The sequence below is a fragment of the Sapajus apella genome, unplaced genomic scaffold (genome assembly GCF_009761245.1).
Source record: "Sapajus apella isolate SASKATOON/1434 unplaced genomic scaffold, GSC_monkey_1.0 scaffold183, whole genome shotgun sequence".
NCBI classification, from domain to species: Eukaryota; Metazoa; Chordata; class Mammalia; order Primates; family Cebidae; genus Sapajus; species Sapajus apella.
Genome location: NW_022437123.1, coordinates 883,313 through 907,544, shown reverse-complemented (window position 1 = coordinate 907,544; position 24,232 = coordinate 883,313).

Sequence of the window (24,232 nt, the reverse complement as noted above, 5' to 3'; positions counted from 1 at the left end):
TAAGAGTCATGTTGGAAATTGGAAAATACTTTAAGTGAAAATGAAGATGTAACATACTAGAATTGTTAAGGTGTAGCTAAAGAAGAGCTTAGAGTGAAATTTTAGTTTTAAATGCATGTTAGAAAAGACAAAAGGCTGAAAACTGATGATTTTAAATTTCATTTTGAGAAAATAAAAAAGATACAGAAAATCAAGCCCGAAGAAAGTAGACAAAGAGAAATAATAATAAAATAAGAAATAACAAAATTAATTACTCTATCCTAGAAATGTTATATTTTGAAAGGCTGTTATGTGCAATGTTTGACACAGTGCCAGAAAAATAGTTAGGATGTAATACACATTACTTATTTATTTTCATTACTAGCACAGCAACAAGAAAATTGAAAAGATTCATTCCATTTCTCTTCAGGGCAACATGTGCTTTTGATAGTGTCTGTCTGCACTGTGATAGCCTCCTTTTAATGGAAAATCAGCTCACAGAGCTTCTCATGGAAATGTTAGGTGAGCATGGGAAGGAACAAGTGGAACTAGCATTTATTGCTTCCATCTATGTGCCAGATACTGTGCTAAGCACGCTGCTCATGTTCTTTTCTTCCACCCTTACAAGAACCTAGAAAGGTAAAGATTAATCAGCACATTTCACTTGGGCCACTGAGGCTCCTAGATGTGAACCATGTAACCCATCATATAGCTGGTGAGGGCAGAGACCAGATTTAGCCACCAGCCTGAGCTTAAACCCAGGGACAGGCATGAAACTGCATCATCAAAGCATCCTCCTAACTATGAGGTAAATGAATCCTGTCTACAACAGCATATTCTTAGCTGCCTTCCCTTTTGGGTCCCAATCTGGGATCATTGTTTTTATGCTTCTCCCAATCCCAAAAGCATTTAACATATATATTCGTGTGCATTTTGGAGTGACGTCGGCTTGGGACTAGTATTCCTCCAGCCCACCTCCAGGCAGTCACGGCAGAAGACAATTGGCCCTTCATATACAGGAGCAAAGCACAGTGTGGCAGGCGTCCTGCTGCCTGGGTGCAGAGCAGTGACCTCACCCAGCTGATGATAAAGGCATCAAGAGTCATTCCAGTGGAGCAGGAGCAAAGGGAAGACACTCAGGGCTAATGTTTCCTCAGGACCTGCTCTGTGCCAGGCCATGTGTGAGGTCTGCATTTGAGCTGCATCTCCATTTCTGCTGCTCTGTGACTAAACAGGGTCAGAACTTTCCATCTTTCCATTCCTCAGTTTCCAACTAGGGGGGAGAGATGTTAAAAGCAGCTGAAGCTTGACTACTCACACCACACAGGGTGGGCACCCCACATCCTCCCATTGTTGCTACAGTGACCCGAATCTGATACTGCAATCTACTGGGGGTGGGAGGGCATGCAGGTAACCTATCACTTAATGGTAACTACAGTGAGTGTGATCTTCAGATTGAGAAAACAAAATTGTTCTTCACCACCACATAGTAGGAATCTCTCCCCATACAGTTCTGTGTGGCTTCTGTAAAAGGTCCAAAGCTACATAAAGCCAATAACTAGATGCTATATTTCCACTGCATTGGCCAGAGATGTGCTACACAGCCTATTATCCATTCTTTTCTTTCTGTATGAAGAACACATTCAGGCTGCATAGTAGAGTTATTAGAGAAAATAGATGCTTTAAAAAGATACTCTTCATCAGACTGTTTAGTACTTAAATCTCAAAATTTGGTATTTTAGGAAAGTAGTAATATCTAATTTTATTTAGTCTGTCAGACAAAAGAAAGCAATAATCTTTTCTGATTGAAAGAGACTTTGTTTTGTGATCCAGCCTCTCCTTCTACCAAAAAGAAAACCAACAAATACGTAGTAATCTAGAGGGCTTCCCAGCATGCCAGGGTTGCTGCTGCCAAGCTCATGACCAAATCCTTTTATTTCTGCTACTGGCATTTCCTAAATTCCCCCAAATGTCAATATTTTTACAAAACAAGCTATCTGCTGGTTGCTTTAAATAAATGTGTTAACAGCCTTAAATAGAAAGCTAAACATTTTATCTAAATTGATAAAGTAACAAGTCCATCATAACCAAAAGAAAATGTGAAGAAGCTGCTTTTGCTAAATTTCTTGTTCTTAAGACAGAGCCAGGAAACAGAGATGATGCAAATGCTTTGACTAATTCAACATATGAGAAAAAAGATTCACTGCTGATAACCAAAGGCAAAATTCCCTCTGGACCCTCGGAAATATTTATTGGAAAAGTTTGCACCATGTAATCATAATCTAATATCTAGTAAATACTCCTCCTATAAAATCTGTGATAAATCTGTTCCTGGTCCCAAAACCCACCTTTCAGAGATGTGACCTTTTGGAAGTCTCTGGGGGAAACATAGACAGTGGGTTGTAGAGGGCTGCTAGCAAAACATTGGAGATTTTATTCATGTCATGATGGACATTTGAATTCATGGGACCAAGGGAATGATTGTTTCTCACCTAACTCAAAGTGGACAATCAGAACAGAATTTTTATATGAAAGAAAAATCTATCTTGTCATCGTAACATTTCCCAGTGCCATCATACCCCCACCTCCTCTCATCACCACAGCAACCAGAGTTATTATGGAAAGTCAGCCAGCCACTGTGCCCTTGGCTCACATTTTCCCAGAGAAGTTTTTTTTTTTTTCTTTTCTTCATTAGCTCTTAGCATCTTGATACATTGTCTGATATCAAGCATCAAGTGATCAGGAAAATCCTACTTAGTAGTGTTTCTAAAAATGTAGTCTAAATACCACTTACATCAGCATCACATATGAATGCTGATCCTCAGGCACCTTTCCCAGACCCATTATATCATTGAGAGGCCAAGGGATGTGGATTCTAACAAGTACTCCAAGTGATACTTAAGGCACTAAAATATAATAACTGTTGATCTAAGGGAAAGACCATAGAGGATTATAGTTTCTTATCTATCTATGCTGTTTAACTGATAAGGAAATGCAGGTTTCTAGAGAGAAATCACATTGCTTTATGCTGGAGTAATTTTTACTTTTAACTGCTTGTCTCGTTGAACCAGGATCCCTGATTCCACCCAGTGCCAACTGAACACTTTTAATAGAAGTCCTGAGAGTCATTAGTGTGTTGCCCCCCATACCACATAGGGCAGAGATTAAAAAGCACATTGCACTTCAGCCACTGAGGCTCCTAGAGGTGAAGCATTTAACCTGTCATCCAGCTGTGAGGGAAGATCCAGGATTTAGACAGCCACTAGTCTAAGCCTAAACCTAGGGACATGCACTAAATAAACTGCATCATCAAAGCATCCCTTTAGCTGTGGGGTAAATGAATCCTGGCTAAATTGGGATGTTCCTAACTTCCTTCTCATCCAGGTCCCAACGTCGGAGCATTGCTTTTATGCTTTTCCTCAGCCCTGAAAGAATGTAGCATATATGTTTGCATGCACTTTCAAGCATTCCTGGCTTGGGACTTGTTTTTTTCTCAGCCCACCTCTCACACACCTGGCACGGAACTGGCCACATAAGCAGAAGCAAGGAACGAGGGCAGGTGTCCTGCTGCCTGAATGCAGTGCAGTGACCACACTGAGCTGATGATAATGAAATCAAAAGCTATTCTAAAAAAAAGTGAAGGAGAGAGACTCAAGACTAACATATCCTCAGGACCTGCTCTACACTGTGAATCATCAGCAATTCAGGGCATTCTTTTCTCTGACTTCAGACGAAAGTGGGCCTGTGGCTGATTGGACAGAGTATGTACTGAAGTGTTATGTACCTGTATAGCCATTCAACCGTCTTTATTTCACTTATTTTTTTCAACCCATATGGCCTAGGGATTTCAGCTATTATCAGCAAAATACAGAAAACAACCCTAGACTTTGTTACCTATAACATTTACCTGGCCAATTAAGAGAGTATTTTATTATACTATGTTTTTTTTCTGACACCTGCTAATCCAGTTCAATAGTTAATATGATACTCCTTATAGATGGCGTCTAAAACTATACATGGCTTCTGGTTTTCTTTGTTTATTACATAGCCAAAATAAATGCATTAGGAAGTTTTAATGCAATTTAATACCATCTCAGAGGTCATCTGTAATGTCAGAGTAAACAGTCATTCTTATTAAGAAATTACATAATCTTTCTCTGAAATTAAAAAAAAATTATGGGTACATTTTAGGTGTATATTTTATGGCGTGCATGAAATACTCTGATACAGGCATGTAGTAAGTAATAATCTCATCATTTCATATGATTTAAAAATATCCTTTCTCCTTTTACATTTAATTAACCCTTAAAAAACTAGTCCAAGGCCGGGTGCGGTGGCTTACAACTGTAATCCCGGCACTTTGGGAGGCCAAGGTGGGCAGATCGCCTGAGGTCGGGAGTTCGAGACCAGCCTGACCAACATAGAGAAACCCTAAGTGTACTAAAAATACAAAATTAGCTGGGCATGGTGGCACATGCCTGCAATCCATCTACTTGGAAGACTGAGGCAGGAGAATCGCTTGAACCTGGGAGGCAGAGGTTGCAGTGAGCCGAGACAGCACCACTGCAGTCCAGCTGGGGCAACAAGAGCAAAACTTCATCTCAAAAAACAACAACAACAACAAAAGCTAGTCCAAGAAGCTTACTTATCTCCCTAAAATAGAGGTTTCAAATGGCTCCTGTGTTTTCTTTTTTAAAAAAACAGCTTTATTGAGATATAGTTCACATACCATACACTCACCCATTTGAAGTATACAATTCAATGGGTTTAGTGTATCAACAGAATTGTGCAACTATTACCACAATTTTAGGTTACTTTCATTATCCTCCAAAGCCCTGCAACCCTTAGATGTCACACCCCAATTATCCTTCCTCTACCCTCTCTGCAGAGACAGCAACTATTCTACTTTCTGTCTGTATAGATTTGCCTATTCTAGATATTTCATGTAAATGTGATCTTGCAATATGTGATACTTTGTGACTGGCTTCTTTCACTTCATCTCATGTTTTCAGTGCATATCCACATGGAGGCATGTATAATAGTAGTCCAAATTTGTTTTAATTACTGAATCACATTCCACTGTATGCATACACCACATACTCTGTCCATTCATCAGTTGATGGGGCATTGTTTCTACCTTTCGCATATTATGAATAATGCTTCTATAAGCATTTGTGATCAAGTTTTTGGGTGGATATATAGAAAAATAAGCATTATCATTCTTTTATAGATAAGTCAGGTTTAGAACAAAACTTACACATGAGGAAATTAAAAAGATTTAAATGGAAACATATTTTAAATGACCCAGAAGAGTTCCCGCTTTAACCAAATTCTTCTATGATTTCCTTTATATTCCCTCAAATTGTATTTAGGTAGATATGCTTTTCCATCACCAAGTATTCAGTTTGGCTGGAGGACTGGGTTTATATGGTATCAGAGTGTAGTGAAAACACAGCCACAGAAAGTGGCTAGATTATTGAAATCCTGAACACTAAGGCTGTGTGTGTGTGTGTGTGTGTGTGTGTGTGAGTTTTTTGCTCTTGTCACCCAGGCTGGAGTGCAGTAGCACTCAGCTCACTGCAACCTCCACCTCCTGGGTTCAAGCAATTCTCTTGCCTCAGCCTCCCAGGTCTCTGGGACTACAAGCACATGCGACCACATCCAGCTAATTTTTGTGTTGTATTTTTGGTAAAGACAGGGTTTCACCACGCTGGCCAGGCTGGTCACAGACTCCTGACTGCAAGTGATGTGCCTGCCTCAGCCTCCCAGAGTGCTGTGATTACAGGCATGAGCCACCATGCCCAGCATGCTAAGGCTTTTTATGTGTGCAGACAATTGGTAATAATGGATTATCTCTGATGCCCCTAAATTTAGAGGTGGTAGAAAAGTAATGACCAGATACAGAGGCTGCAGAACAGTAATACCACATAAGCAAAAGAGGTCCATTTAACAATGTCAAATTCTTCATCTCATAAAACTCAAGGATTCTGAGGGCTGAAAGAACTTAGGTATTCACAAGGGATGTTCAAGAAAGCAGCTTGAACTGAGTGGATGGGAGGAAAGAGAAGCAAGAGTGCTGGCCTCTCTTCATGTCAAAGTAGCAACTTGAGAGTGTCTTCAACATTTTGAAGATAGGAAGGGGGACAATCTGAAGACATGAGGAAAGGAGTAATCATCATGGATGGTGGCGTTGTGGGGAGAAATAGAAAAAGGAACACAGGTGGAAGTGCAGACTTAAAAAAATAAGACAATTTGTTCTCCCAAAAAAGTGCAGCAGAAGAGGGACTCTTAAGCAGGGACACTTTAAGGCAGAGTAAAGGTAAAATGCAATTACTCAGTTTAGATACCTGAATATTTTTAGTTAAATCTAAGAGTGATTCTTCCTGCTACTATATGTACATATGTGGCAACAAGAGGTATGTATACCAAACATATATCAGTATGCTGGACAATACTTTGGAGGAATCATAAGCCCACCAAAGATGAATTGATAAGAGTCCTAAACCAAATTCCATTTATTATTACTGTTTTTTTTTTTTCAGGACATCGTGAAAATCCCATGCACCTTGAATTTGTGGTTTTGATTTACTACTTGGAAGCCTCGTTGAAGGTTAGGGAAAGTAGAAAGCAGGCAGTGGGGCACTCATTAGAGTCAGGGGCTACTGGGACAGTTACAAGGAAGGTGTGACCCCTTCTGGGGGATGACATATTTGCTACTCAATGGCCAGGTAATATGAGAGATGGACTTAGAGGTTGTGAACACAAAGAAATGTTGAGACCAGAGATTTAGACAGTTGGAAAGAGCAAGGTAAAAAGCAGAGATGATGGAGTGAGGAGAAATATGGATGCTTCAGGAAGGAAAGAAGGAAATACAGAGTTAAGGCCTGAAGGAGGAAAATGAGCACAGAGAAGTTGAGAGGGTGAAGATCTTAATCATAACCCTTTTAAAGACCTGGGTCAATAGGAGAGAGGGTGTTGGAAAGGAAGAAGCGGGAGAGATAGGAAGTTGAAGTCAAAGAAGAGCATTTCCATATTCAGTCATTAAGGAAGAGAGGACCTCAGTGATGAAGAAGTCAGTGGTTTGGACATGCTGGTAAGTGCTCAAAATGGAAGAGATGAAAGGCCACAGCGTGCAGGGTATAGAGGAACTGGGGGACCAAGACTGGTAGCTACTAAGGAAGACAGAATAAGAGAGAGCAACAGAACTCTGGCCCTGATGAACAAGCCTGTGAGGATAAAAGGAAAAAGTTCAGGACACGGTAAGATAGCACTGATACGAGGATGGTGGCCGTGCTGTGAGATGCTGGAATAGTCTTCAAAAAGGCAGGAAAAAACCCTAGAAAGGGCCAGGTGTGACTTGGACATGGAGAGGAGAAGAACATAATGGGAGTGAGATGAGGAATAAGGAGGATTAGAGGCAACCTGGATACTCACATGTCACCATGGATGTGTGTGTGTGTGTGTGTGTGTGTGTGTGTGTGTGTGTGTGCGCGCGCGCGCTTGCACAGAACTTGCCAATCCCAGAGTGCTAATTAGAATGTTGGCATGACAATGTGGTCATAGCCATTGGGTCTGTAATTTTGGATTATTTTGAGTCTTCAGGAAGAGAGCAGGGAAGATCTGCTGTCTTGAGTTTCTAGGTTTCCTTTTTTGAAATGCAAAGGTTGTATGGCTTGTTTCAAAGACAAAACCAAAAATATTCCCCCAAATATTTAAACTGACTTCAAAAATAATGTTTTTATCTTGACCCTTCATTCTCTTTAAAATCAATTTGCTAAAAAATAAGATTAAAGAAGCATTAAATATATTGAGTTATAAAATCAATCTTCTATACTTCTTGATTAATTAACTGCTACATTTTCTTCTGAATGTTTTCTAAGGTTTATTATAATGACCACCTTTTATATAACAAAAAAGTTGTTTTTCTTCTATCTTTGGTTTCAAAAATAGACTTTAACAAATATTTTATGCAAGCATCCATAGGAATAATTTTCTCATGTCCCAAATTTAAATATTTTATTACATTTTCCTGGCCTTTGTGGACTTCCGCTTAGCCATACAAATTAATTGTAATTTTGCCTATTTTTTAGGGAAAAATTGTTTTGCTACAGTTTTATTTCTAAACAAAGCCAGTAGTGATTAATGTAAATTAAGAATATCAACATGTAGGTATAAAGATGGAAACAGTAGACACTGGAGACTCCGAAAAGGGCAGGAAGATAGGGAGGTAAGGGTTAGAAAACTGCCTAGTGGGTTCTGTGCCCACTACTTGGGTGAGATGTTCACTAGAAGCCTAAATCCCAGCATCACCCAATATAACCACAAAACAAATCTGCACATGTATCCCCTACATCTAAAATTAAATAAAAAAGAATATTAACATGAAAGCTATTCTTTATCAATATGGAATTATGCAGAATCTTAGCAGACGATGTTCTAGGTTCATGGAAGAACCCAAATGTCTGTGGAAGAAGTTAAAGTGTTTGGATAATATTCAGACTTCAGTTACTGTGAAAATATTCAAACCTAGTAAATTGCCATATGGTTGCAAGGACCCAATAAAATGTGCCCCCAGAACTTCAAGTTTTTTTTTCCATACGAATGGAATGTTCTGATAGGCCCCCATCTTTAGAACTTCTAGGCTGGTCAAAGTCTCACTTTTATTTCCATCAATGTCATTAATCTTGGAATCTGGGAAGTATTCCAGCCTCAAGGTGGCCACAGGGAAACAGCAGAGTATGATGGTGAAACAGAGCTCAGAGTGAACAGTTCTTGATTCCATTCCCACATCTTCTTTCTGGGACCTCAGTGCACAATTCCTTTATTTATAGAAGAAAAACAAGCACAGTCCTGTACCTTGTGGGGGTGTCCAGATCTAATGTAAACTGCTTATATCCAAGGAGCTAACTTTAATTCTTAGAATAAACATGAGGTTACAATTTTTTTTTTAAAGTACAATAATTTTACAGGACACAATTTTAAAAGTAAGCAGTATTCTGTTATGAGGCAGAGAAAAAAACAAGTCAAAAGCAAATCAAGTCAAAAATCAATTTAAGATAGATTCATTACTTCCAGACTGATCTCCTGCTACTTAGAAAAAAATATATCTTAAAGAAAGTGGAAAGAAAGCTCAGCATTATTTAAATGTTATTTAGCCCTGCTTGTTTTCTGGGTCACCTCTTGCTGCTACTCAGAGGTGCTGGCTTGGGACAATACAAATGAAATTCAGTATCTCCTTCAGGAAGACACAGTTTGAAGGATGCTTTTTTCCCAAAGAGGAAAACACAAATCATGAAATTTAAATACAATTTTTGGATGGGAGAGCTCTTTGGGCAGCATGAATCATGGAATATGAACAGGACAAGGAGTCTAAGGGCAGTGATTCAATCCTGGTCTGCTACAGTCTACACCAAGGTCACATGAGATCTCTAAGCCTTGGTTTCCAAAACTGTAAAATGGGGAGAAGGATGATAATAATAGCTATGACTAAAGTTCCCCTAAGCCTTAAGTAAGGTAAAAAAAAACATGAAGTAACTCTAGAAAGCAGAAAATATTATATCGATGTTAACTATTATAACCATTCTAATCTACTGGATTGAATTCTACCCTGAAATGTACCCATTCTGCTTACAAAGCAAAACCAAAGCAAACAAACATCAACGCCTACCAGACTATAAACCAGGTGTCCATCCAGGTCCGATCACCGATTAGTTGTATGATTTTATATCAGTCATTCACTCTCTCAGGGTCTCAGTTTCTCTTACAGGATCATTCTCACAGACTGGCAAGATCCTCATGACATAAAGACCAATCCACACTTTGAAAACAACAGGTATAGTCCTCATGTTCACTTTATTGAAGTAGAATTAAAAAAAAAAATCCTATGTTTTGTTTGAACCCCATTTTACTGTCAAAAGGAGCCATTTTCACCCTCCAAAATGTAAATTTTTTTCTAAGTTGGACTTGTGTATTAATACAAGAAAACAGTTACTGGTAATTTATGTAAATTGAAAAAGAGCATAGTATTGATCCCCTGCTTAAGTCTTGGCAAAATGAAATTTAAAAGAATCTCTGCCATCCTTCTCCTGTAGAGCCACACTCAGCACAGTGTCATAACATCACTGCAGGGTCTCTTTCATAAGAATGAAATGGCACTTTGTAGCCAGGCCATTAAACCTGGCTTTTTTTAAAAAAAAAGAATTAGTCAAGAAAAAAAATATATACATCTACATGCTTCTTCAAATGAATTTTGCATTATATTATGTGATCCAGGGACCCAAATAAGCATGAGAAGAAAATTTTCTATCCTTCCTGTTACTTGGGCTTTAAGTAGAACACATTGAACAACAGCAATAGCTTTAAAAAATGAGCCCTAAGAATTACACATGAAGACATAAATGGCCATAAAACCTAAAAGTAGTAGAATAAAACAATAAATGCCATATAATCATGCAATCTAAATAAATGCTACAATTGCTGCACTCATGTTTCTTTCATCTGCTGATTTCCTTTTATTCTATTAAGGAGATTTCTGATGCTGAAATGGCATTCCTGCCTTAGTATGCATTTTTTCATTCATCCTCAGTGACCATCCTTCTCAGGCTCTATTGAATAGTACTGAGTTTTCAACTTCAGTTTTTTTTTTAATTACTGATTTGTATTTCTTAAATCTTCTTTAATATGATAGTAATGGCATTTTTCAGTGTGTGTTGCAATCTCTTCATTTTGTATTGCATCATGAGAGCTGAGGCTGTTTTTGAACTTAAAAACTTATTTCATATCCATGGTAAATATTGTCATGCACAATAGTAAAATTATTCCATAATTAGCCAACAACAATGCATCCACTTAACAGGGTTAAAGAAAAACATGATACACACACACACACACACACACACACACACACACACACACAAAGCACATGCCTCTCTGTGAATATGGTCTGAAGATTCAGGGGGTAATCCAACAGGTGGAGAAGATGCATTTATACTGCAATAACCAAGGCAATTTTGTCAATTCCGGTACAGAGAGACTGAAAGTGCACAAGGAACACATTAAACTTCAGGGGTATCTGGAGAGAGTCCTTGACAAAGCATTAATGATAAGGTAAACATGACAATTAAGGCCCATGCATGCTGAGCTAGGCAACCAGGACTTTTTAGGAATGAACTGGAATAAGATTATATCTGCTTAGAATAATCAGAATTTTTAGAACAATTATTAATTCTGATGGGATAAAAGCATTTATAGGCTAAAAATAAAAGACAATTTTATTGCCTTATTAATATTAGTTTATTAAATTTCAAATTTTAAGAGAACCCTTTAAAGTTTTTTATTTTTGTTTCCGAAACTTTAAACTCAAAATACTTTTAGAGAAAATTTTATTGTTACTTTTAGTTTTCTATTGTGTAGATAAAGCAGATATTACAGTAGCATGGTATGTGATGATTGAATTTCTGATGAGTTATTCCGATTCAGTTAAAAGCAATCATTATCTATTAAATACAATTGATAATTAAATAATCAATTATCTATTAAAGAACTCGTCTATTGAATGAAGTATTTGAATGCAGTTAAGAGCAATCATTATTATCTATTAATTACAAGGGACCTATGGTCAAGTACTGGAGGATGTACAAAAATAAAGAAGCATATTTCTTTTCCTCCAGTAGTCTGTCAATATGGAAATCATTTCATTATTTGTGTGAATTCTCAGTTTCTCACAAGACATATGTAAATCTTCCGTTACTTTTTTTTTGATTCCCACCATTTTTTTAATGTTTCTGTTTTTTTGTAGTTGTTGTTTTCATTCTGACTAGTTTAGAAGTTAAATACCATCACTGTTACTATCATCACTAACAACATCATCCACACACCTAAGGTTTATGTTAATAAATACACAAGATTCAAGACTCCAATCTAACCCAGTCTGCAATAGTATAATTTCATTGTCAACTCATAAATGTGGCAGTAAGCAAAAACCAAAATCAAAACACTATCAGCAGGGCAGTAAGCAAAAACCAAAACACTACTCCTAAGGGCAAAGTTGTCACTTATGATCTCAGCTCACTTTGTTTGTTACTCATAGCATAAACTGAGAATGATAATTGAATTATAATTCTGAGTGATTTCCCCAAATTATATCCCCTGGAATGCTGGTTTTGAGAAATGCTTTTCCCCCAAAAAGCATTCCTTGGGCAATGCTGTATTCATCTTTTCTTCTTAAAAAGTTTCACATGGCACATCAGCATACTAAAGGCTGCTGCAATAAAGAAATCTATTTATCTTTGCTTAACCCGTCATTTTCTAAATTTTTCTGACCAAGGGACTTTGCATTCCCACCTCACTCAGTTAAGAACAGCTACGGACAACCTTCAGAAGTAGTGTTTTCAGTAAGACATGTTAAGAAATGTTTAGTGAGAAGAGAAAGAATTAATTCAGGTGGATATTACATTTTCCCAAAGCTAGAAAACTCGAATTATTCTGCATGAAGAAGACATTGTGACACCATAATTAAAACTGTTGAAATTATAATGTCCTTGATATTCCATTTCCTTAAAGATACTTCCAAAGTGTAAAAGGTACCTAGCTGAAGAAGACTGATAATATCTTCTTCTCTGTTGTGCCCATTATTCAGGACACTTGCATGGTGGGAAAAAAAAGTGAAAATGTTAAGCCATTTGATTGTACATCAAGCTTTAAGGTAGGCACAGTTTGCTTTTTCTTTTGTCTTTCCATATTCCACTATCAAAATCAAACACTGGTTTTATCTCAACAAGAAAATTATTGACATAAAGTATTAAAATAAACAACCATCCAATCATGTATGATTTACAGATACCAGGCAAAAGCTACCAGGATTAAATACATTTCAAGTTCTTATATTAGAATATCCTTCTTGCCTCAGGGGCTGAGTTCTGGGTCTGGTGGGGCTACTGACTACTGCTCATATAGTGCTATTTGTATAAGATGGCAAAAGTTCCTTGGGTGAAGAAACTACATTACTCAGAAAGAAAAATGTACACAATGTCTGCCAAAATAATTCTTACTTTTGATTTTCTTTTCTGTTTTATTTCACTTCTCCTTTCTGCCACTAGACTCTGCCTAGCATGATATATTTTTATAGCACTGAAATCCTAGTAAAACACTTCTAAAAATATTTAAGCAATGTACAATTATGTGGGTAAAAAAAATCCACATTCCCATTGTTTAGCAGCAGCTGTGAAGGAGGACTGGCTGTATGTCCATCAGTACACCATGTTTGCAGGAGTTGAGGAAGCAGAATTTGGCTTATTTCCTTAACTGAAAAGTACAAAGAACCCAATTCAGCACCATTATATGACTTAGCTGTTTTTGCTGCATTTAGAGTAGACGTAGTTGGCATTTAATAAGTTCTTTCCATCTCTGACACCCACCATACTAGAAATAAGCTTATGGGGCTTTTTTTAATGCAGAAATCTAAGATAATGCCTAAGTAATAAAAACAAGATTAGTCCTTATCAAGTTGCTAGACAATTAAATGCCATACTTGCCCCCCTGTTCTGCTCCATCTAAGATCAATTTAATTTGGGAACAGAAGGAATTTCTATTGAAAAGCCTAAGAAGATAAGCTGCATAGCTTAAAGGACTACACAAGAACATAGGAAGCTGTTTTGAGACATAGGAGAGGAAACCAGACAAAGAAAACACACTGAGCCTTAGAAAGTCTCACTGCTTCTCTCTGGGAATCTTTAACTGGCAAGGAAAGCTCAAGGGCCTTTTTATCCCTCCAACCACATTGTAGGAAGTAACTAAGAGATGGCAAATTCCAGGTGCCACCTCTGCGAGGCAGCTAATGGATATCATAGCTATGGCTACAGCACAAAATACTCTTGTGCTAACCCACTCTGGCCTTGCCCTAGAAACTCTCCTGGACAGTTTGTGTTTAAGAATTCCTTTAGTGCGTTTTGGAAGCAGTTATGAATACAGTGCAACCAGGACTGTAATTAAAAGTTTGACTGACGATTCATTGATTGATGTATGCAAAGCTCAGCTCTCTGGCCACTGACAGATTCCAGGAGCATCCAGGAAACATGGTGAGGCAATTCTGATGCTGGTTGTTTCCTTCATGAGGCACAATAACAGAAAGCATCCCTGGGACTCTTTCCCCTTTCATCATCGAAGAGCAGAGAAGGACTTTCATATATCCTGAGCTAAAAGACTGACTGCAGCTGCAGAATCATGAGGCTTACATGGAGTGCTGGACTCCAACATGGTCATAATTAAAGCAGGAACTTTGCTTTAACAATTAGCCCTGACCTGTCAAAGAGTGAGACTGCTAGTATTTATAACAACTTCCTGATTCTATTACCATGCACAGCCCTTAATCTGAATAATGTGCAGATATTTTTGTTCCTGGTAAAGGTAAGGGTCTGGAAGAAATAGCCTCTCTCACTAGGTATCTGATTAGGTGAGAATTTCTTTGGGCTTTATGTAATCATTGTGGTGGCACTGCATTAGTTATGAAACAAAGCCTAACTTCATTTGAAGGATTCTTCAATAATCAGGTTAATAAAATTACTTTTAATTTTGATTTACTATCAAATATATATTTTCTTAAAACATCCACCTTTTAAATGTACTGCAGACCCACGCAGACACAAAACACACTTTATGTATTGATCCTTTAAATATGTCTTTGAACTAGATCGGGGCATGAGGTTTTCAGAAGTGTCAAGGGGGTATTTTCTATAAAAGCAATGAATAATTCAAGAGATGTCTGTCAGAATAAATTTAAGTTCATCTTGATTTTGACTTCCACAGATATGTCATACAAAATCCTGTTAGTAATTATCCCCAATCCCATCTTAAAAAAAAAAGAGTTTCATCGATATAACTCAACAAATGCTTCACTGAGCTGGAACAGAATGGTGATTTTTAAGCTCTCTTTTGAAGGCCATTGTGAACAGCACTGTAGTTGACTTTTTACCTTCCTATTCAACATTTTTATTGTTTATCGGGACTCTCTTCCTATTGCTTTTTCATTTTTTTCCTATGAATTGAGATTTATTATAAGGTACTGTGTTTGGTGTTTTGAGCAGTCTTAAGAAGCAAGAAAGTTTATTTTCATTTAAGAGCCACAATAATACAGAAATATAATTGAGTGTGCTGAAGGAAAAGGAATAAATTAGAAGTCATAAAAATAAACCCTAATCCACTGAGAATTTTAATCTTTTAATTAAAATATTAAAGACTTAAAGGCTTAATATACACAACTCTGGTAATTTAAGGGGCTCTTTCTTTGTACCTAGTACCATTTCCTTAATCATGACTAGTAAATTAGCAGGCAAGGGGATTGCTATTCCCTTCTATCCTAGCCACTGTATCTGTGATGCATAAATAGGACACAATTGCTGGGAGGGATGAGGAGACTAAGGGAAAACGCAAGGAAGGAACCACAGCAAAATCTAGGCAAAACCATTCAGGACGTAGGTGTAGGCAAGGACTTCATGACCAAAACACCAAAAGCATTGACAACAAAAGCCAAAATAGACAAATGGGACCTAATCAAACTCCACAGCTTCTGCACAGCAAAAGAAACAATCATTAGAGTGAATCGGCAACCAACAGATTGGGAAAAAATTTTTGCAGTTTACCCATCTGACAAAGGGCTGATATCCAAAATTTACAAAGAACTAAAACAGATTTACAAGAAATAAACTAACAAGCCCATTCAAAAGTGGGGAAAGGATATGAACAGACACTTTACAAAAGAAGACATACGTGAGGCCAACAAACATATGAAAAAATGCTCATCATCACTGGTCATAAGAGAAATGCAAATCAAAACTACATTGAGATACCATCTCACGCCGGTAAGAATGGCGAACATTAAAAAATCTGGAGACAGCAGATGCTGGAGAGGATGTGGAGAAATAGGAACACTTTTGCACTGTTGGTGGGAGTGTAAATTAGTTCAACCACTGTGGAAGACAGTGTGGCGATTCCTCAAGGACATAGAAATAGAAATTCCATTTGACCCAGCAATCCCATTACTGGGTATATATCCAAAGGATTACAAATCGTTCTACTATAAGGACACGTGTACACGAATGTTCATTGCAGCACTGTTTACAATAGCAAGGACCTGGAACCAACCCAAATGCCCATCGACGATAGACTGGATAGGGAAAATGTGGCACATATACACCATGGAATATTATGCAGCCATCAAAAACGATGAGTTTGGGTCCTTTGTGGGGACATGGATGAACCTGGAAACCATCATTCTCAGCAAACTGACGGAGGAGCAGAAGATCAAACACCACATGTTCTCACTCATAGGCGGGTGTTGAACGATGAGAGCACATGGACACAGGGAGGGGAGCACTACACACTGGGGTCAGTTGGGGGGAAATAGGGGAGGGACGGTGGGGGGTGGGAAGCTGGGGAGGGATAGCAGGGGGAGAAATGCCAGATGTGGGTGATGGGGAGGAAGGCAGCAAATCACACTGCCACGTGTGTTCCTATGCAACAATTTTGCATGTTCTTCACATGTACCCCAAAACCTAAATTGCAATAAAATAAATAAATGGGAAAAAAAAATACATGAATTATTATTTCAGTCATATTACTAAAAACCAATGTTCTTAAAAGAAAGTATAAGGAGATCAATGTCTCTAGTAAATCTATGAGTTTTTCAAAAAGAGAATTCAATTAAACTTTTAGGGATAATAGCCCACTAAGGAAAAGATAAATACAGAGCTACTAATTAAATCTTCCATTGGGATAATTACTTCATTTCATTTCATTGGCCAAAGTATTCAGCTTTTAGGGCCCAGTTCTCAGAGACAGAAGTGAAATAAACTCAGATTTCAGGAGCCAGGCTACTGAGATCTCATTTCTGACATGGTATGAATTTCCATCCCCACCCAAATCTCATGTTGAATTGTCATTTGCAATGTTGGAAGAGGGGCCTGGTGGCAGGTGACTGAATCATGGGGACAGACTTCCTCCTTCCTGTTCTCATGATAATGAGTGTGTTCTCGGGAGATCTGGTTGTTTTAAAAGTGTGTAGCACCCCTCACCCCCTCAATCTCTTCCTCCTGCTCCAGCCACGTAGGACGTACCTGCTTCCCCTTCACCTTCTGCCATGAATGAAGATTTCCTGAGGCCTCCCAGCCATGCTTCCTATACAGTACAGCCTATAGAATCATGAGCCAGTTAAACCTCTTTACATTATAAATGACCCAGTCTCCAGTAGTTCTTTACAGCAATGCAAGAACGGACTAATACAATTTCTTCAGTAGAAAATTTGTTTTCTATTATGCAATATGAACATTACATCACTGAAAAGTATGGCACTATGGAAAGCCAGTTTAGAATAGATGACATTATAAAAGTATATAAAACTTGGTTTTCTACATGTTATAGAAAAATGTAAATTAAAATACAATATGCATTCAGCTCTACTATTCTTAATGTCAACCAAAAGTCCAAAGGTTGAGGTCAGAAAGCAATAGTTGGACTATAATCCAGACAATAAACAAAGGTTACTTATGATGAAACCTGTATAATTAAAGTTTAATTATATATATTTGATTTCAGTCATTTTCTTTAGGTTTTCATCTAATCTTTTCAAAACCCAAAGAGTTTGGTCATCTTTTATTATTTCAGCAACTTTCTTATTACTGTTTGCAATTTCCTTTCTGAGTGTACACACCATGATTTGTCTGATTGCCATTCTTACATATTAATTTCTTTTTAATTAATTTTTAATTTTAAAATTCACTATGTTTAAGGTAAGATATTTATTATTTCATATTGAGAGAGAAATCAAATGGAAAATATGACTGGAAATTCAAAAACCTAACTTTCACAAAGCTAAAAATTATCCAAATAGACTGCCTCACTCATGTTACTGTTTGCCATTCATGAAGTGATCTTCCCTTATTCCTCAGAAGCATTTGGTCTGTCATCTTAACCTGAACCTAGTTCCTGCCATAAAATTTGAATTATCAAGTCAATAAATTTCCCTTTGATAAAAGTAGATAATCCTAATGGCCTGCCTCTTTCATTATTTGGAATCATTATTAATAATTCAGGTAGTCACTTGCTGCTATAATTGTACACCTTCTTGGTCCATAGTAGATGGATCCAAGAAAATTCTAAAGTGATTTAGGAAAGTGTGACACATTCTCAAATGAGAGGTCCACTAAATAACCTGACCTAACCAATGAAGTAAGAACAGATGACTTCTAGGAGTGACCTAGAAGGACTCTCTCCTGTTTATTTTTCAAGATAACTTACACTTAGACCATTGCTGTCTGTTTCCCTCCAATGAATGAGTTTTGATAAATGACTGAATTGGCCTGATAGCTGAGGGGTTAACTAAGTACCAGTGCGTAGGAGAATTGTTGAATGAAATTCTTTTTAAATTGCACTTATCTGCTCTTTTAAATAAAAAACAGTGGCTATAATTTAAGCTTTTCTTGGTGGTCTTGGGTGAGGATAATGAGCCTCCTTTTTTTTGTGACAAGATAGATGGAAACTGCTTAGGTAAAATAGAAAGAGAACAAGATTTGAATTCAGCACCTCTATGTGACTTTTCTTACTATGACATTTTTTAGTGTAATTTTGGATTATGCTAAATTTTTGATTTATGTCTATATTTTTTTCTCTTTCACTGAAAAATAGGGCCAATAACATCTTCATTTGTCATTACGTGAACAAATGAAATGATTTTTATAAAACCACACACCACTGTATATTTGCAATACGTGCATTAAATGTGATTGTAGTTGTTTCCATTCTGATCCTACCCGTGGTGGTTGTGGGGCTGTGGAGCTTCACTCTGTCACCCGTAGATGGAGCAGAGCTTGTCCAACTGCAGGACCTCTGGGAGGTGGCACTCAGCTGCCTCCACAGCCTTAGTGAACCCACATCATGCTGAAGCTCTAGGCTCTGCTTCTCTCCTATCCTTTTTTCATTTCCCAAAATGATTTTCTTCACTGCTGTTAATGGCTTCCTACTTGCTCCCATCAGTCAAGATATCATCCATTATTTCTCCATCACTAGCTCAGTCACATTCGGTGACACCTGAGACAACTTTCTTCTACACTGTGTACTTTCGGGTGTGAAAGATGAGTAGCCATCTCTCTGTATTTTGGGACTATAAGAGAGTGTGTGTCAAGAGCTCTTCAAAGTGTGTCAATCCTTCATTATCCAAAGCAGGTGATCTCACAGGCACCTGAGCAGTTTTTCTTGAAGCCTCTCTAAAATGCCAACATCAAGTGGAATTCCAGGCATGCTCAATTTAAAAGTCTACATCGAAGGTTATAATATTCCAAGTTCAGTGAGGTGTTTATGTGACAGGTCAATGTGTTCATGAAACCCTTCTTGTTGTAACACTTTGTAGCATAAATAGCACTTTGGTTAGTGGCCTGACTCAGGGAAGAGACAATGGTAGCAAGAAAAGTATGTACCTAGTCAATAACTGTCCTTTGAAAAGACATAGGGAGGAGGTGCATTTCCTGCATTCCTTCCCTGGCAATTGGGACAGGGCAGAGATTCTGTTTTGGGAAATACTGGATTAGGCCTTCTATCTGGAACCCCAAGTAGAAAGGTTACAGTAGCCACTTGTAATCCTCACAGAAACCTTGAGTTCTGAAAATTTCTTTCATGGAAAAAATAAAATGAAAGAACCAGCCAAAAAAAGAGTCTTCGTGCATCCATGAACAACCATAAGGGATATGAAAATAATACCTTTGAATATTCTGGGATTATGAAGTTTTCAATCACCAAATATTATTCTATGTGAAAACCTAGAGTGTTAGAACATACAGGAACTGCAGTATCTCCTTATTTCTTACATTTTATACAGTTTGATTCACTGGCAGGCATGGTTGTACCTGTGGTATGAGTTCCAGGGGCCTCAAGGTGCCCTGTGTGGCTGGAAATGAGGGACCCCAGGGTGAGCAGCAGGTAATGGAGGCAGAGAGGGGACAAGTCAGGCAGGGCTGATAGTCAGGGCTTTCACTCTGCATGAGGCGGGGCTAGGGAGAACTCCCTGAATGGAAGAGTGACTTGAACCTTCACTTGGAACTTCACATGGAAGAATGATCCATGAATGTCAATTCAACTGTGAAGTGAAAGAGAGGTCTGAGACCAAAATCAAACCCTTTTGAATAAAAAATACACAATGTAGTTTGCAAGTACAACCTTTATGAAGTTAAAATTCTAGTTCATCTTTAAAATGAAACACTTAACTTCTTTTTTCTTTTTAGACAGAGTCTCACTCTGATGCCCAGGCTGGAGTGTGGTGGTATAATCTCAGTTCACTGCAACCTCTGCTTTCTAGGTTCAAGCAATTATCCTGCCTCAGCCTCCTGAGTAGCTGGGATTACAGGTGTGTGCCACTACGCCTGGCTGGTTTTAGTATTTTTAATATAGATGAGGTTTCCATGTTGGCCGGGCTGGTCTTGAACCCCTGTCCTCAGGCCTCCCAAAGTGCCGGAATTACTGATGTGAGCCACCGTGCTCAGACTTAATTTCTTCTAATGAACATCTATTTATTACTTTGCCAGACTTGATGCAACACATATAGTATGAATATAATTTTATGATCAAGAAGAAAAAAATAATTTCAAGTCTCTAATTGTAACATCATAAAGGATATTTGGGGGTCTCTGTAGATGAATCCAAAAATGCCACCGCCACTCCAAAAAGGAACTCCTCTCTGCTTGTTAAACCCTGTTAAGGAATGGCATTGGTATTTTAATTCTTCCAAAAATACATGACAGCTGGTATCCAAGGCCACCTATAGCTATCGGAAGGCTATTTTAAGTATTCTTCCAAATAAGCAAAGACCTTTCAAGAATATTCAGTTAATTTTAATCTTTAACATTCAAATCAGTAATTTTGTTGACTGAACTTTTTCATTTAAAATTATAATAAAATAGTGTTATTAAATGATATCACAGGATATCATTGAACAGTAAGTTAATTTATAACTGAGATTAGATTTTGGGGGATTTCATTGCAATACAAATAATATGGTGCTTTTTCAGTGTCCATTTGTTACTTTGTTTACTAAATCCACATTTATCAGAGTCTAATATAATTATCTTACAGGAGGAATGACAAAGCTTAATATTAATGAACACTTCTCATGGAAGGTCTCTATTTTATGAATTAAATTAATTTTAATCAAAATGATTTCTGTCCTTTCCTGTCTCATGTGTTAGCAAATTAAAAATTGAAATGAAGATTCCTTACTGAAAAGCATATTTCTTCCTTTTAGTTTACCAGTAGAAAGTCAAGGACTTGAAACTCTTTGAACACATGTTCATCCAGGTTTTCTGTTGTTGTTGTTGTTGTTCAAAAAGTCAGTAACAGACAGATTGAGAATTGTCCAGACATTTCCAAAAGCCCTTTGACTGTGCAAGTACATTTGGGTTTCCTTCAGAGCATGGAAATATATGCCTTAGACAAAAAAGGCATATGTTGCCATGTTCTGAACATATACAATCTTATTTAATGTATACATTTTTGTGCTGAAATCAATGCTTTTACAGAAGAAAATGACCTTCTAGGTTGATTGAGGATCACAGACATTTTATCATAATGCACACAGCTGATAACCAAATACTGTGGCACATGAGCAAATTATGTAGACCCTGGGTACAACAGGACCTTACAGGAGCAGAGTTGGAGAAAGGGCATCTAGATGAACAGATGTTTAATAGAACCTGGACAATCTGCTGTTGCAGTATTGAAACCTTCATAACCACCAAGCAATAGAGAATTTTATTTTACATTCCTAGATGTGAGGTTATTGATGACCAGCCCATGTGAATCAACCAAAAATTGAGTCATGCAGGAAAATCTGAATAATAGTGAAACTCATTGTTTGTACTACTAATTTACCCATGATGTATTTCACCTATAAAGAAACTCTTTTAAACTATTCCACTTCATCATGTCATCAGGTTAACAAACATTCTCGTTTCCTCTGTAAAACATACTGGTGGTTGTTTTATTAGGAGAACCTAATAAACATTCTCTAGTAAACCTTGTGCACTTCTGCTCCCACTGTATTGAGTTGTATAGCTGCTGAGTCAGCTGAGTTGATTCTCAAAGTTAATCCTGTTGTACTTTCTATCAATATTACATAAATTAAATTATCTGAGAGTTGGTAAAATACAAATGTAAAAAGGACTAATTGCTATTGTAATGAAAACTATGCAAGTCACATGGAAAGGTAACATCATGATGAGGAGGTTGCTGAAATAATTGTGTTATTGAAGCAGGTGTGGGTAAAATAACTGTAAGAGATAGGAAAAAAGTACAAAAGTCTAAGTTTTCTAAACAGATTGAGATGAAACTGTGTTTCTCATTCCACTTCGAAGCTATCAAAATTGATAATCATTTGTTATCATTATTGGTGGGGTTTTACAAGAAAGGTAAAGCAGTATTGTATTAGTTCGTTTTCACACTGCTGATAAAGACACACCTGAGACTGGGAAGAAGAGGTCTGAGTGGCCTTACAGTTCCACTTGGCTGGAGAAGCCTCAGAATCATGGGAGGCCAAAGGCTCTTCTTTTTCCCTTTTTTCTTTCTTTTTTAGAGATGGAGTCTTGCTCTGTCACCCGCCCAGGCTGGAATGCAATGTCACAAACTCGACTCACTGCAACCTCCACCTCCTGGCTTCAAACAATTCTCCTGCCTCAGCCTCCCAAGTAGCTGGGACTACAGGTGTGTGCCACTACGCCTGGCTAATTTTTGTATTTTTAGTAGAGACAGGATTTCACCTTAAAGGCACTTCTTACATAACAGCAGCAGCAAGAGAAAATGAGGAAGATGCGAAAGCAGAAACCCCTGATAAAACCATCAGATCTGTCAGGTGCAGTGGCTCACGCCTGTAATCCCAGCACTTTGGGAGACCAAGGCGGGGGGATCATGAGGTCAAGAGATCGAGACCATCCTGACCAACATGGTGAAACCCCATCTCTACTAAAAATACAAAAATTAGCTGGGCGTGGTGGCTGGCGCCTATAGCCCCAGCTACTCAGGAGGCTGAGGCAGGAGAATTGATTGAACCTGGGAGGCGGAGGTTGCAGTGAGCCGAGATCGCGCCACTGCACTCCAGCCTGGTGACAAAGTGAGACTCTGTAAAAAAAAGAAAAAAAAAAAGAAAAAAGAAAAAAAGGAAAGGAAAAAAACCGTTATATCCCCTGAGACTTATTCTTATTCACTACCATGAGAACACTATGGGGAAAACTGCCCCCATGACTGGAATTATCTTCTACGGGGTCCTTCGTAAAACACGTAGGAATTATGGGAGCACAATTCAAGATGAGATTCATTTGGGGACACAGAGTCAAACCATATCAGGTATTCCAACCAACAGACTTTTATTCAAAGAAAAGCCCTTGGCCTTACATTAAAATATTGATGAATAAATGTACATTTGCTCATTTTAGGTTAAAATGAAATGTTTAATGTCACATGTAATTTGTTTCATCATTCCCCACTTTTAAAATTAATCAGCCAACTTTTGGCCAAGTACACATCATTTAGGGGGTTACTTCTGTACTTTATTCAGGCAGGTTTCATTGTATTTCTTCTGTGTTTTCTTGGATGACTACTTTGAATTTCTTGTGTAGGAATAGTGACTTGATTTTGGATGGTAACTGGAAGAGGAAGATACATTTATTATTTTCATCTATGGTAAAGGAATGATAGCAGCATTCCTCAGGATAACTCTGATACTTTTGTTACAAAATGCCTTCAAATAAGTCACTCTGCCATGATTTCATACACTTGGGTAGTATCCTCCAATATTAATTTCACAGACTGATAGAATCTGACAAAAGCAATGCTGTAAAACTACGGGGCCTAAGCTTTAAGGGCATTGGGACCGTCAGCTTTTGCTTTCTTGCTTCCTTGAGATGCTGTGCAAGGAAGCCCAAGTTCTCCTCATGCATCTCAAGCCATGTACATAAAGAAACTCTGAAAGATAAAAGGCCACTTTGAAGAAAGAAAAGACCAGCCACCATCCATTCATTCCAGCCATCATAGATGAGGTGCCAAACATATGAGCAAGTCCATCTTGGATACATCAGACCCAGCCATGATATTAGCTCATGGGAAATACATGAGTTTGCTTAACTAACACCATAAGGAGTAGAGACAACCTGCCCAGCTAAGCCTAGACTGATTGCAGAATTTTCAGCAAATAAATGATTTTATATATATATACTTTAAGTTCTGG